This window comes from Balaenoptera physalus (assembly GCF_965194825.1).
Source record: "Balaenoptera physalus genome assembly, chromosome: 15".
NCBI lineage: Eukaryota > Metazoa > Chordata > Mammalia > Artiodactyla > Balaenopteridae > Balaenoptera > Balaenoptera physalus.
In genome coordinates this window covers 67,777,252-67,792,114 of record NC_138894.1, presented here as the reverse complement: position 1 = coordinate 67,792,114, position 14,863 = coordinate 67,777,252, and the positions used below count along the sequence as shown (strand labels likewise).

The window sequence follows — 14,863 nt, the reverse complement described above, 5'->3', positions numbered from 1 at the left end:
ACAAATAAGAAAAAAGGAAGCTATGGTCATGTCAGTTGATATAGGTATGAAAGGAAAGTAACGACATTTTAAGCAGAGAAAACTAGCTCCTATGATAAAATAGCCAAGAGCTTCTTCAGGCACTTTGCTGTTCACCGGCTAGCCAGGAGGCCAGGGTTAGACACTACTAGCATATTTTACTGATTTAAACAGTGTGTGCACACACATTTATTGGACCACAGGCAAAAGTCCTGAGGTTTGGTCAAAATCAGAATGCTGCATTATTATGGAACAGGGATCTGGGGAAACATAAATAAATTCAAAATCTTCAGGACCACTCTACTACAAACAAATAATCGAGGTCTGTGCTGCCATTCCTGGAAAAATAATAACTGGCTTCTAATAGGAAAATAGTTCCAGGAAGAACAAGCATTTAGAAAATACAATTTGCACAGAGAACAGCAAGCATACATTTAAGAGACCATAAAACCCTTCTGTATAATAAATGCAGTTTTTCAAAAAGGCAAAATTAAATTCTGCTAAAAGAATTAAGATAGTCTCTTGCTGCTGAAATGACAGAAGCCGTACTTATGAAGGCACTGTTTATCTTTGTATAATATTAATTTATACATTCTTAGGAAAAAGGAAAAAAAATTAAACTACAGAATTTTTTTTCAATCACAATCACCAACAACTATAGATGTGTTTCATATTCAAGCGTTTGTTCATTCAACACAGTGTTTTTCAGAACCTCTCTTTTCCAGGCACAGGACAAGCATGGCAAGGGCTGGAACATGAAAAAAGCATGGTGCATTTGGGCAACGGAAAGCAGTTGTTGGATAATAGAAAGCATAAAGGGCTGCAGATAAGCAAGGACCAGATGATAGGGTCCTTTTAGACTGCATTAGAGAAATTAGACATTATACAGTGTATAATGGGGAAACACTGACATGCTTTGAGTAAGACATGAACACAACAGATTTGTATTTTAGAAAGATCACAGCTGCCTTGTGGAAATGGATTGGAGGGGCCCAGACTGGGTGCATCAATATCAAGTATGAGGTGGTGCAGGAGCTCAGGGGAGGGCATGGGCACAATAGTTGAAAGAATTCAAGAGAAATTTAGGCAGTGAAATTAATAGGAGTTGATTAGGTAAGTGTGTGTGTATGAGAAGAAGGGGGATTTGATTTGATTCAGGGTGGCTGGCGATACCAATCTCAGTTATAAATTACACAAGAAGAACAGGATTGAGGGTGGTGTAAATTATGAGTTCAGTGCTAGGTCTGCTGATTTCCAAGTGCCTGTGGGACATACGAGTTAAGATGTCCAAAAGGCTGATGGATACATGAATCACGGATACATGAGCAGAGATCGAGGCTGAAGACGTAGGCTTTGAAGTCATCAACCTCATCCCACAGGTGGCTGAAGCCAAGGGTTAACGTAGAAGAGAACCTTGAGGAACAAGCATAAGGGCTATGGACTCCACAAAGAAGACTGAGAATCACGAGACAAGTCAGGACTGGAGATGTCATAGAGGCAGAGGAAAGAGAGATTCAGGAAGGGGGGATCAAGTAGGCTGTTGACAGAGAAGTAGCCAACAAATTGAGTAATCAGGCTGATTTCTGTGAGCCATTGCTCAAGAAGAGTGTCATGCTACCTATCGTAACAAAGCAACTCTTCCACCCTTCTTTCTTCCTTCTCCTCCACTTCCTCTTTCAGAACTCCTCCATCTTTTTTCCCTTTTCCTCTGTTTCTCTTCTCCTCCTATCCCTCCCCTCTCCTCTTTCTTCTTCACAGACCTTTCACACTCAGTGACCAATGGGATATTAGAAAATTCAGCTATGTTCTTCACATCCTGTGGGTTTTTGTTGTTGTTTGCGGTGGTGGTGGTGGTGGAAACATTTGCTCTGATGTATCCAGCACAGACTTTCCCATCCAAGATGAACTGTTCTTACCTACTTTAGGTGATTGTTTGTCCTAGCACAGAGCTTGAAGGGGCAGAGGGAACTCTTGAATCAGAAAAACTGGTAGGAAAAGAAGTCTGTTGCAAAGTTCTAATTGTCAGAGTGGTGGTGGTGAGAAAGATTCAAACATTGTGTTTTTAGGGAGAAAAAGAGTATTTGAGTGTTGATCAGAGAGAGAGGAGGTGAGGGGAAATAGAGGGGAAACAGTTCAGATTAAGAGCTAGGCAACTGAATATATGCAAAAGGAAGACAAACATTCAAGAAGTCTAGGTTTCAAGAGCCAGGGAGAAAGTTAAGCTTTGGCATTGCTAAAGCAAGCTGGCAGCCATAGTTAGGTAGACACAAAGGACCCATGAATTTTCTCTCCCTGAAGGCACCTCCCTAAAGCTTCTTTCTCCTCTCACCTATTTTCTCTTTGATCTTTCCTATTTGGATTATCCTCTATCTCATTTTCTATTTATTTATTCACTCATTTATTCAACAAAAATTTGTTGAAAGTTCATTATGCATTAAGCAATAGATATGCAAATGGAAAGACAATGTCCCTGGCCTCAAAATATTTAAAGTAACGATTGGAAGACTCATAAATGAGCCTTTTGACTCACTGTGATGAGTGTTGTAGGGGAGTTAGGTACAAGTTCTGCTGAGGTTCTGAAGGAGAGGACACCTAAGTCAGCAGGTGCGGTGAAGACTTCAGAGAGGAACAAAGTTCTGTGAGTCCTTTTTCACAGTTTCAAGTACCTCTTATTTTGAGTAGCCTCTGTGATGTACTTACCCAGAGGAACAGTCTCTCCTCACTGCAGCACTCTTTCTCTTAAGGGATAAATGTCCTTCATTTCACTGGCCTTCAAGGAAAATGTCTCTTGGAATTTTCATGTTAGTTGTTTTGACCCCTCAGTCAGAAACTCTCAGTTTTGTATTTTGTCCTAATCCTCTATTAGCAGGATGTTAAGTTCTGGGCTAGACACTCTGCTCTCTCTACCTGCTTCTTGGACTATTTCACCCCAGGAACTCACTGACTCACATTCTTAGAGTGAACATTGCATATCTTTTAATCTGTTTTCTTACTCATAGCAAAAAAAGGGAATCTTAACCTCCTTGCCCCTGGCCAAACCTCATGACATTGATGATAAAGTGCTTGGGAATAATAAATAAAATAGATTGCCACTTTATGAACCAGAATAACATCCTGCTAGGAATGTCTTCCTGCAGTTACAGAAAATGAGAATCTGGCACTGAAAACTTTAGAAGTAAACATCCAAGTCTGCTGATAATAGAGCATTTTAAGTTAGTGGAAATGGTATTCAGGGAAACAAACCAGGGCAGTTAGAAAGCCAACTGGTGCTTTCTAGGGGTGAACTACAGGCAATATTGTAAATGAGGGCAGATAAAACCCCACTCTATGGGGAGTATATGCCACTCTAAGCTATCCTTTTGTTTTTCTACAAGAATATTTTATTATAAATTCTGTCTAATGAGAAAATCAGAAAAAAAGATGATGTCCTTACCTCAGAATAAAGCTTAAGAATTATATTAATGCATTAAACATAAAGGATATATTAGTATATTTTTATTGGATTATTTGTAGTCAGTTTACAGCTATGATTATACTGTGAAAACTGATTTATAGTATTAATAAAGAGGGTGCCTATGCATTTTTCCCCAGAATAGTAAAAATGGATGATCATAATGGTAAGTGCTATAAAATTACTGTGAGCTTTCTGGATCATCAAAGAGAGACTATAAATGTGTAGAGGATGTTACAAGGGGTCTCTTCCTTCCTCAGTTTCAACTCAAGCAATAATATGATAGACATTAGACACCAAAATGAGTATAAAAGAGACTGTCATATGCAGACTTTACAAAAGCAAGCCCAAGAAGCATTGCCACATCTCCTAAAACTCTTGAGCACCCTATTTCACCTTGAGAATAAAAAAGGGTAGAAAGAGAGGAAATAGAAGAGGGAGGGTTTTATCAGATTTTCCTGGGGAAGAAGTGTTGCGTTTTGACCATTCCCATCTCTCTTCCTCACAGGGAAAGGGGAGGATGGAAGGGCTAGCTTCTAATCCTAGGTCTCAGGAGAGGGGAGTTTCAAAGGGTCACTTGGAGAGGTTGCTGGATGTTCCTTGAGGGGAACTGCCGTTAGAGGGGTCATGGACTAATCCCTGGCTCAGACCTGGGAAAGCTAAGGAGGCCAGTGGCAGCTGGCTAGACATGGTCACTCCGTGCCAGCATTTGTCAGGGTGGGGGATGCATAATTGTTTCCATGAGAGGGTCAGGCAGAGAGAGAGGATCTGAAACTGTTTTATGTCTGTGATAGCTTTCAAAAATGGCTCTCAGTGATCCCTGCCTTCTGGTATCAATGCCCTTCTGTAATCTCCTCCCACTGAATGTGGGCTGGACCTGGTGACTTCTTTCTAATAAATAGAATATGACAAAAGTGATGGGATGTCTCTTTCATGACTGGGTTGCAGAAGACTGAACTTCCATCCTTTGGGGCTCTGTTTATTGCCTTCTCAGGTTGCAGGCTTTTTTTAAAAAAACTTTTTATGGGAGTATAGTTGATTTACAACATTGCATTAGTTTCAGGTGTTCAGCAAACTGAATCAGTTATACGTATACATATATCCACTCTTTTTTAGATTCTTTTCCCATATAGGCCATTACAGAGTACTGAGTAGAGTTCCCTGTGCTATACAGTAGGTCCTTATTAGTTATCTATTTTATATATAGTAGTGTGTGTATGTAAGTCCCAATCTCCCAATTTATCCCTCTCCCATACTTTCCCCCCAGTAACCATAAGTGTGTTTTCTACATCTGTGACTCTATTTCTGTCTTGTAAATAAGTTCATTTGTACAATTTTTTTAGATTCCACATATAAGCAGTATCATATATTTGTCTTTCTCTGTCTGACTTACTTCACTTAGTATGACAGTCTCTAGTTCATCCATGTTGCTGCAAATGACATTATTTTGTTCTTTTTTATGGCTGAGTAGTATTAGGTTGCAGGCTTTGACAAAGCAAGCTGCCATGTTGGAGAGGCCCACATAGCAAAGAAGTGAGGGCAAACTCCAGTCAAAACCAGTGAGGAGCAAGGCCCTCTGTCCAACAGCTCATGAGAAACTGAGTCCTGGCAACAACTATGTGAGTGAGCGAGGAAGCAGCTCCTTCCCAGCAGAGCCTTGAGATAACTCTGGCTGAGCCTCGTGAGGGTCCCTGAGGCAGAGGACTCGGCTAGGCCAGGTGTGGATCCCCGCCTAAAGAAACAGTGAGATAATAAATGTGCTTAGTTTTGTTTTTTTTTTAATAAGTTTATTTTTATTTTATTTATTTTTGGCTGAGTTGGGTCTTCGTTTCTGCACACAGGCTTTCTCTAGTTGTGGCGAGCCGGGCTACTCTTCGTTGCGGCGCGCGGGCTTCTCATTGCAGTGGCTTCTCTTGTTGCAGAGCACAGGCTCTAGGCATGCAAGCTTCAGTAGTTGTGGCTCTAGGCATGCAAGCTTCAGTAGTTGTGGCACGCGGGCTCAGTAGTTGTGGCTCGCGGGCTCTAGAGCGCAGGCTCAGTAGCTGTGGCGCACGGGCTTAGTTGCTCTGTGGCATGTGGGATCTTCCTGGACCAGGGCTCGAACCCGTGTCCCCTGCATTGGCAGGAGGATTCTCAACCACTGCACCACCAGGGAAGCCCCATGCGTGTAGTCTTAAGCCATTTAGTTTTAGGGTCATTGGTTACACAGCAATAGATAGGGAATACAAATTCCTGCCAGAAAGGATAACCTAGGGAATGAGGAGCCTCCAACAGTCAGAATCTGTGTAGAGTGGACCACAGATAACCAGGGACAGAGTGGAGAGCAGCAGACAGAGGGACAAAAAACATCACTCTTGTCAAGAAAGCCCAGCAGAGGAGCCTCCAGAAAGCCCTTAGAAACATCAGTGAGAGAAATGATGGATTGTGACACTGGGCCCAGAGAGAGCAAAGCCATCAGCAAGGAAGACACTTCCCTTGGACCTCTTTTCCTTCCTCCATCCCTCATACCAGCCCCAGAGGCCTTGTTGCCAAGCTAGCAGAAAAAGCACAGGAAGTGAGGAAGCAGCAACCACACCCTCGTGGCTCTGCCAGTGGTCTGCTTAAAACAGGTTCCAGATGGGGAAGGGAAGATTTTGCTCTAATTTGAGTTCAGACATTGATTAATATTTTGGGCTGGACAATTTCAATTTGTGAGTTGAGCTTTGTGTTTTGTGACTTAATGTGGCCAGAAAAGTCAGGGCCTAGGGAAGGTAACCCATACCAAGTACATTTTTGCAGTAAAGTTGTGTTTTGATACATCACTGTGTTTGTTTGACATGCTGGTTACAAATATATTTTAAGTCTTTGAAAATTGATAAGTTAGTTATGATGTCTATAGCAATACTTCTATGTTATTCCATTTCCCAATAATTTTAGGTGATGATTTACTGTATTATTATTGTTTGTTTACTCATGTACCAGGAACATGCCCGGTTTTTAAAAGTTCAGGATATAATCTCTTGAGACTTTTGATTATAGTGTTTAAAAATTAAAATATGGATGAATAGACAGAGCACAGAGGATTTTTAAGGCAGTGAAAATACTCTGTATGATGCAGTAACAGTAGACACATGTCATTATACATTTGCACAAACCCACAGACTGTTCAACACCAAGAGTGAACCCTAATGTAAACTATGGACTTTGGGTGATAATGATGTGTCAATGTAGGTTCATTAATTGTAGCAAATATACCACTTGGGTACAGGGTTTTGATAGAGGGGGAAGCTGTGTCTTGGGGGACGGGGGTATACGGAAATCTTGGAACCTTCCTCTCAATTTTGCCGTGAATCTAAAACTGCTCTACAAAATAAAGCCTATTTTTAAAAATTAAAATAAAATTAAAATCTCTCCCTTTCTGGCTATATATGTGATGAGTTACTAAACATGTAATAAACTTGTAATATCCCCAGATAACAGAGAGAAGCACTTGCTTTAATTTGTAAGTTAGCTTCCATCATGAGCTCTTTTGGATTCAACAGTGAAAGTAAAGAAAATTGAAGTGTCTTGAGAGAGAGAATGTGTGTGCACTCAGCAAAAGGTAAACAGAACATAACTAGTCTGGCCAAATAGAGAAAAAAGAGAAAACATTTGTACACAGTTACAGACAGCATCTTTTAATTAGGTGACATGGTAAGCCAGCCAAATCCATTTTCTCCCATCTCTGCCCTGTTCTGTGCCCGCAAAAGAGTGGCCTCAGTGGACTCCATCACCCAGGGGTCCTTGCCCTCTGGTTTGCAGTGTGGAGAAGTGTTAGGAGACTGGAGTTTGGAGGAAGGGACCAGTTGAGATGTTTCTCCTTGCCACCTGCCCTTTGCCTTGGCACAGTTCTGACAGTGGCCACGTTCTTTCACGGTCACAGCTCCCATCGGGTTGCCCCCTTTCACAGCTACAGCTCTCACCAAGTTCTGGTAACAATAGCTCCCCCCCCCCCCCCCCGCCTCTTCCTGCCCTTGTAGTCATGGGATTGCCCAACACGCATGGTGGATTCCTTACACCTGACCACACCTCTGTGAAGAATCCCACCACTAAAAATCTTTTCAAAATCCCAGTGGAACGCTCTTTTCATTTCCTGCTGGGATCCTGACTGACACAGGTAGAAGCCAGTTATATGACTGAAAGATCCAGAAACTTCAGTGAAATTATCTGAACTTTATCTGGTTCATAGTTGGATTTTTGGGGACTTCCCTGGTGGTCCAGTGGTTAAGACTCTGTTCTCCCAATGCAGGGGGCACAGGTTCGATCCCTGATTGGGGAGCTATGATCCTGCATGCTGTGCTGCCTGGCCAAAAAAAAGAAAAAAAAAAAAAAAGGGGAAGTAGATCTACATGTACTAACACGGAGAGATTTCTAAGATTGCTGAGTGAAAAAAAAGTTACATTACATAATTGGATTTTTGTTTTCTACAGCTATCCACATCTTAGAATTATATAATTAATTCTACTTAATTAAATCTAATTTAATTTTAATTAAATTTGCTTTTGATGGGGGGCTTAGTTTTGCTTACTTTTGCTTTTTGTAAGATTTAACAGTAAGTACCCATGTGACCTTCTTTCAGCACCTTGTGATTAGAGAAGCTTGTTTGCAGGTTTGGTCACTAGAGTGGACTCTGAGCCCTCCTCTCTCTGCTGGCCTCCTGTTGAGCTGACGCTTTGCTACACACCTTATACCAAAGCCTTGAATCTGGCCTCTGACCTCCCAAGAATCTTTGGCAGTGGCTCCCTTTGTTCTGCGTGCACCCAACCTTGTCAGGGGAGTTTTATGCTTTGAAATCTGGATTCAGCAACTCTAAACTGGGTGTAGAAAATTAATAATAAGGAAATAGTGTTGAAACCGCAAAATCACCTGCTAACCCAAATTTGCTTAAGTGAAATTTCCTCAAAACACTGGTGTTAATTCAACCCTCACGTGAATGGTGGGGTGACAAATGAATCCTCTGTGTTGTGAAGGTTGACAGGTTCAGACGTTCCAAACCTGGGAACTTTCCAAGATGAAAGCTGTGTCTTCGGGCACAAGACCAAATTACCCAACCTGGTATCTGTGGGCAGGATTTTGTCTTATTCATTTCTATGGAATTTTGCCTGACATGAGGGGCACAAAAAAAAAAATCTGTATTTGGTTAAAATGTCAGATGAACTAAGGTTTACACTGATAGGTCAAAATGTATACTTATTCTAACTTCGTAACAATGTTGCTGGTTGAAGCTAAGTCAGTATAGCTAAAAGAATAAAACGTGTTTTAAAACAGGAGACCTTATTTTCCAAGAGAAGGTTTGGTAGTCACTAGGCTTAGCCATCGGTACTCTCTCTTCTTCAGGGTTGCACCTCCTGCCTCCTTGGGATAGACATGGCCACATGGCCTGCTTTGTCCAGTGAAATGTGAAGGAAAGGGGCATGTGCCACTCTTGGGTAGAAGCTCTATGTGTATGTGCCACACTTTCTTTTCTTCTGCTAGGACCTCTAGCAAGGTCCCTGATAGGCGTCTACAGCACCACCTAAATGACAGGTAGGGAGAGCAGAGCCCCCATCCACCCAAGGCAATCAGGTAGCATGAATGGATAATACAAGTTCTGTTGTTTTAAGCCACTAACATTCTGGGGTTTTTTTGTCCACCGTGTAACTAAGCCCATCCTGACTGAAATACACATAACGAGTTCCTAAAAACTCAATCCTAAAGCATAAAAAATACAGTCCCACAAAAACATTAGATGAGGAATATTATAATTGGACGTTGCATTTCTTTTTTTTTTTTTTAACATCTTTATTGGAGTATAATTGCTCCACAATGGTGTGTTAGTTTCTGCTGTATAACAAAGTGAATCAGCTAAACATATACATATATCCCCATATCTCCTCCCTCTTGCGTCTCCCTCCCACCCTCCCTATCCCACCCCTCTAGGTGGACACAGAGCACAAAGGTCAGGCAGCTGATCTCCCTGTGCTATGCGGCTGCTTCCCACTAGCTATCTATTTTACATTTGGTAGTGTATATATGTCCATGCCACTCTCTCACTTCGTCCCAGCTTACCCTTCCCACTCCCCGTGTCCTCATGTCCATTCTCTATGTCTGCATCTTTACTCCTGTCCTGCCCCTAGGTTCTTCAGAACCTTCTTTTTTTTTTTTTTTTTAAGATTCCATATATGTATGTGTTAGCATATGGTATTTTTCGCTTTCTGACTTACTTCACTCTGTATGACAGACTCTAGGTCCATCCACCTCACTACAAATAACTCAATTTTGTTTCTTTTTATGGCTGAGTAATATTCCATTGTATATATGTGCCACATCTTCTTTATCCATTCATCTGTTGATGGACACTTAGGTTGCTTCCATGCCCTGGCTATTGTAAACAGTGCTGCAATGAACATTGTGGTACATGTCTCTTTTTGAATTATGGTTTTCTCAGGGTATATGCCCAGTAGTGGAATTGCTGGGTCATATGGTAGTTCAAGTTTTAGTTTTTTAAGGAACCTCCATACTGTTCTCCATAGTGGCTGTATCAATTTACATTCCCACCAACAGTGCAAGAGAGTTCCCTTTTCTCCACACCCTCTCCAGTATTTATTGTTTGTAGATTTTTTATGATGGCCATTCTGACCCGTGTGAGGTGATACCTCATTGTAGTTTTGATTTGCATTTCTCTAATGATTAGTGATGTTGGACGTTGCATTTCTAATCAAGGACTAAGCAGCAAATAATTCTAATAATTACATAATTTCATTATAGCTTAAAGTAGTCAAGAGTCTTACACAGTGTGCACTGATCCTGTAAGAAACCTTAACCCTTCTGTCATTAATTTTACCCATCAGAAATGATTCAGTGTCAGAAGCTCGATTTTGTTGTTGTTTTGCTTGCTTTCTTAAGTTTTGAATTTGCGCCGGTGATCAGGGGATGGAGGTAGGGGAAATGGAAATGATTTGGATTGTCCATATCTCTTTAAAAGGTCTATGCCTTCTTTATTTGATGATAAATATTCCTGTTGGATTCTAACACCATTCAACTCCAGAACTACACTCAAAATTGCATTTCTCTATTAAAAATAAAAAATCATGACATCCAAATAATTGAAGGCCTCTCTGGGCACTTTAGTTCTGCAGGCTTGTAGGACAGGGATTCTTGACTTGAATTTGTTTGGCCTACTTGCTTACCAGATGTGCTTTTCTCTTTCCTTTTCTCGTTAAACAACGCTGGATTATATTTAGCGTGAAGAAATTTGACCTTAGAATGTCTGAAGGCTGTGTGGAAGCAGGGAAACTGGCTGTCATCCCTCTTGGCTTTTAGGATAGGTGTGGGCACTTGTTTATTGATAAACATTTCTGGTTATTTTTTTAAAAGACAATTTTTCAGAGCAGTTTGAAGTCCACAGCAAAACTGAGAGGAAGGCACAGAGACTTCCCACATACCCCCCGTCCCCTCCATATGCACAGTCTCCCCCATTTTAAACATCTCCCATCCGAGTGGTACGTTTGCTACAATTGATAAACATACATCGACACACCATTATCACCAAAGTCCATGGTGTACATTAGAGTTCACTCTTTATGTCGTACATCCTTTGGGTTTGGACAAACGTATAATGATATGTATCCATCATTATAGTATCATACAGCGTATTTTCACTACCCTAAAAATCCTCTATGTTTTGCCTATTCATCCCCCAGCCCTCACCCCCTGGCAACTACTGATCTATTTACTGTCTCTATAGTTTTGCCTTTTCCTGGTTATTTTTTAAACGCTAGATAATATAAAGACTTTGCTCCCATAGCCTCCCTGAGTCAGTCCCTAGTTCCAGCATCAGTGACCTGTCAGAAAGTTACTAGTGGGGCTTCCCTTGTGGCACAGTGGCTAAGAATCCGCCTGCCAACGCAGGGGACATGGGTTCGAGCCCTGGTCCGGGAAGATCCCACATGCTGCGGAGCAACTAAACCCGTGTGCCACAACTACTGAGCCTGTGCTCTAGAGCCCGCGAGCCACAACTACTGAGCCTGCATGCCGCAGCCACTGAAGCCCGTGCGCCTAGAGCCTGTGCTCCGCAACAAGAGAAGCCACCGCAATGAGAAGCCCGCGCACCGCAACGAAGAGTAGCCCCCGCTCGCCGCAAATAAAGAAAGCCCACGCGCAGCAACGAAGACCCAACACAGCCAAATAAATAAATAAAGAAAGAAAATAAAGAAATAAAAAAAAAAGGAAAGTTACTAGTAACTTCAAAGTAGCCCCAAAGTAGCCCCAAGAGAGTCCTGATTGTTTTTCAGTGGAGTGCTGGGTTTAACTTTCTATTGGTTGCCTATTTTAACCCTCTGTGGAGACAAAAGTTAACTGGTAGATCTTTTCAGAGATGCAAAAATATTCCTGTCTAGTGGAAGAGATAACCCAAAAGGTTTTTCACCTTGTGAGATATCAGCTAGTTTTTATAGATACCGAGCTTCTCAAATGTTTTCTGGATCAGTTCTAATGTCTCCCCATTTACCTCATGAATTAATGAGTTAGAATATTCAACACATCATTTTTACATTTTCCTGAGAGTCTTGATTCTACCTTTTGAAAATTATATTTTAACAGGTGCTATTTCTGTTACAGGCATTGGGAAGCAAAGCATTGATGGTGCTCTGTGCGTGGAAAGCTAGCATGAGCACACTCAGCTCGTATATCTTATTCTTATGACATGACCATGGACTGTTGTGTTATGAAAGCAGACATCTCTCTTTAAGTTGGAAACTTTCATTGAAAAATACTGGCTTTGGAAAGACACTGACAAATGGATATTGATTTTATAATCAGAGCAGCGGTTATTGTCAGCATCCCGCTCAGCTCCAGCTTCTATGGCCTTATTAGATAGTAGTAATAACTCTGTAAGTGACTGAGCCCAGTGTTCCTCCCTCACTGTAGTGGACACACATGCATGTTATATATGTCATATATGTAAGGTATATTTATGTGTGCTATATGCTATTGCTACTTGATCAAATTTCCTTGGTCTACCAGGTGAGACTCATGGCTATAGAACCCTGAGAAGATAGGTCAAAGGGAGATCACTCTGTGGGTTAGACAGACGGCAGAAGACAGACCTAAAAGGTCTACAAAACCTGGAGATGCAAAGGGCCTGCAGTCTGGAGTCAGAAGTCAGTAGGGCTGGAGTCCGCTAGGCCCTGAGCCTCTTAAGCACGGGAGACGTGCATTCTTCTGTATCTGCCTAGCACGGCATTTGGTACTTAGTAGAAGCTTAACCATTCTTCTTTAAATGAATGATGGCCCAGGTGACTGGGTGAAAGAGAAGGCTTGAAATGAAAGATAATAAGTTTTAGATGGGAAAATGATAGAAAAACTGGCTGAGGAAGGCTTCATGAGGCTGAGCAGAGGAACAGAGAAGTGCTGGAAGGGAAGGCTGCTTTGGAAGACTTGTCTTCTGACCCAGGTTAAGGCCTGTGTCCTCTCTGTGCTCTGGAAACAGGGCTGAGCCGAGAACATAGAGGTCTGTGCTCTGCCATCGACAACTCCAGTGATGTTGAGTAAATCTCTGTACTTCTCCCTAGATGAAAACTAGAAATAACTCTGTCTGCTCTGCCTCCGTCACAGGGAAATTGAAGCTAAAAGGAAATCTATGTGAAAGTGCTCAGCAAATTTCAAGCACCACTCAGTGTAAGTAATTACCTGATGGGGTGGCAGGGCAGAGGCAGGGAATTCCTGCACCACCCATCTTAACGCTGGACCATGGAAAGAATTTAAAGCCCAAGTCCTGGAGTCTCTTAGGACAGGGAGCAGTTTTCAGATTATCAAAAAACATTCTAGTAACAGGAGAACTAAGTTCCTTGAGATCAGTTTCAGTGTCCCAGGATGGCAGCAACACCCCTAGTTTTCTGACGATTGTTGGATTAGGAAAGGTGTTCATGAAGGATATGTCAGTGAGATTCTCCCCTTGCCCAGGGCTGTATCCAACCTCAGGGGTCTGTTTTACTTGGGCTGAGTTTGCTGATGTTCTGTGACAACCAGTTCTGGATGTTTTATAAACAATTAGCTTGACAGTTTGATGGACGAGAGTAACATTTGGGTATCATCTGTACTTCAATGAAAGACAGATGATTACTTTTGACAGAAACAGTCACTGGCAGTGAGGAAATGGAGAAGCCAGAGCCCTGAAGCTCACGCTGTGTTAAGATGTGGGGCCAGATCAAAACACGTTTGAGATGAGGCCCAGCAGCCTGGGTGACAGTCCTGATCTGGCTGGACATTGAGTGGAGCTTCAGGGCACACAGCATGTTTTAGAAATGCCTATGTTGGCAGTGACCGATCTCAGCAAAAGAGGAAGAGAAAGGAAGGCAAGCTTGGTTGTGGCAATTGTCAAATCAACAGGCCGGCCTGGGACCTGGGATTCACTTTGATTCACACTTTTTCTTTTTTAATTTTTATGTCTTGTTTTATCCCTTAATCAATTTTAAAATTCACATATCATGAAGTTCACCCATTAAAAATGTACAGTTCAGTGGTTTTTAGTATATTCAGATATGTGCAACCATCACTACCATCTAGTTCCAGAATATTTTCATCATCCCAAAAGGAAACCTCAGTGGTCACTCCTTATTTCCTTCACCCCAGCTTCTCTTTATCTGTATGGATCTGCTTATTTTTAGACATTTCATATAAATGGAATCATACAATATATGTGGTCTTTTGTGTCTGGATTTCGCTCAGTGTGATATTTTTTTTTTAAATTAATTAATTAATTAATTTTTGGCTGTGTTGGGTCTTCGTTTCTGTGCGAGGGCTTTCTCTAGTTGCGGCAAGCGGGGGCCACTCTTCATCGCGGTGCGCGGGCCTCTCACTATCGCGGCCTCTCTTGTTGCGGAGCACAGGCTCCAGACGCGCAGGCTCAGTAGCTGTGGCTCACGGGCTTAGTTGCTCCGTGGCATGTGGGATCTTCCCAGACCAGGGCTCGAACCCGTGTACCCTGCATTGGCAGGCGGATTCTCAACCACTGCGCCACCAGGGAAGCCCTCAGTGTGATATTTTTGAGGTTCATTTATGTTATAGCATATATCAATACTTCACTCTCTTTATGGCCAAATAATATTCCATTGTATGGGTATACCACTCATTTATCAGTTTATGGAAATTTGAGTTGTTTCTCCTTTTTGGCTATTAATGGATAATGCTGTCATGGATATCCATGTACACATTTTTGTGTGGACATATGTTTTCAGTTCTCTTGGGTGTATACCTAGGAGAGAAATTGCTGTGTGTATGGTACTCTATGTGTAACTTTTGGAGAAACCATATCTTAGACTTTTAAATGAATCAGATGTGCATCAGTATATCTCCTCATCTTTGTAAAACTCCCTGAATTCTTTGGGGAGAGGGCGG

At 41.8% G+C, this 14,863-nt stretch overlaps 1 long non-coding RNA gene across 1 annotated transcript; it reads right to left on the bottom strand.

Moving 5' to 3' along the window:
- Positions 1 to 2,320: 2,320 nt before the first annotated feature.
- Positions 2,321 to 14,574, bottom strand: LOC309644294. Its single transcript, XR_014254357.1, has 2 exons — positions 14,487 to 14,574; positions 2,321 to 14,179 (listed from the first exon to the last, which is right to left on the bottom strand). It is a non-coding gene; the product is annotated as an uncharacterized lncRNA (long non-coding RNA).
- Between the last annotated feature and the right edge of the window lie 289 nt (positions 14,575 to 14,863).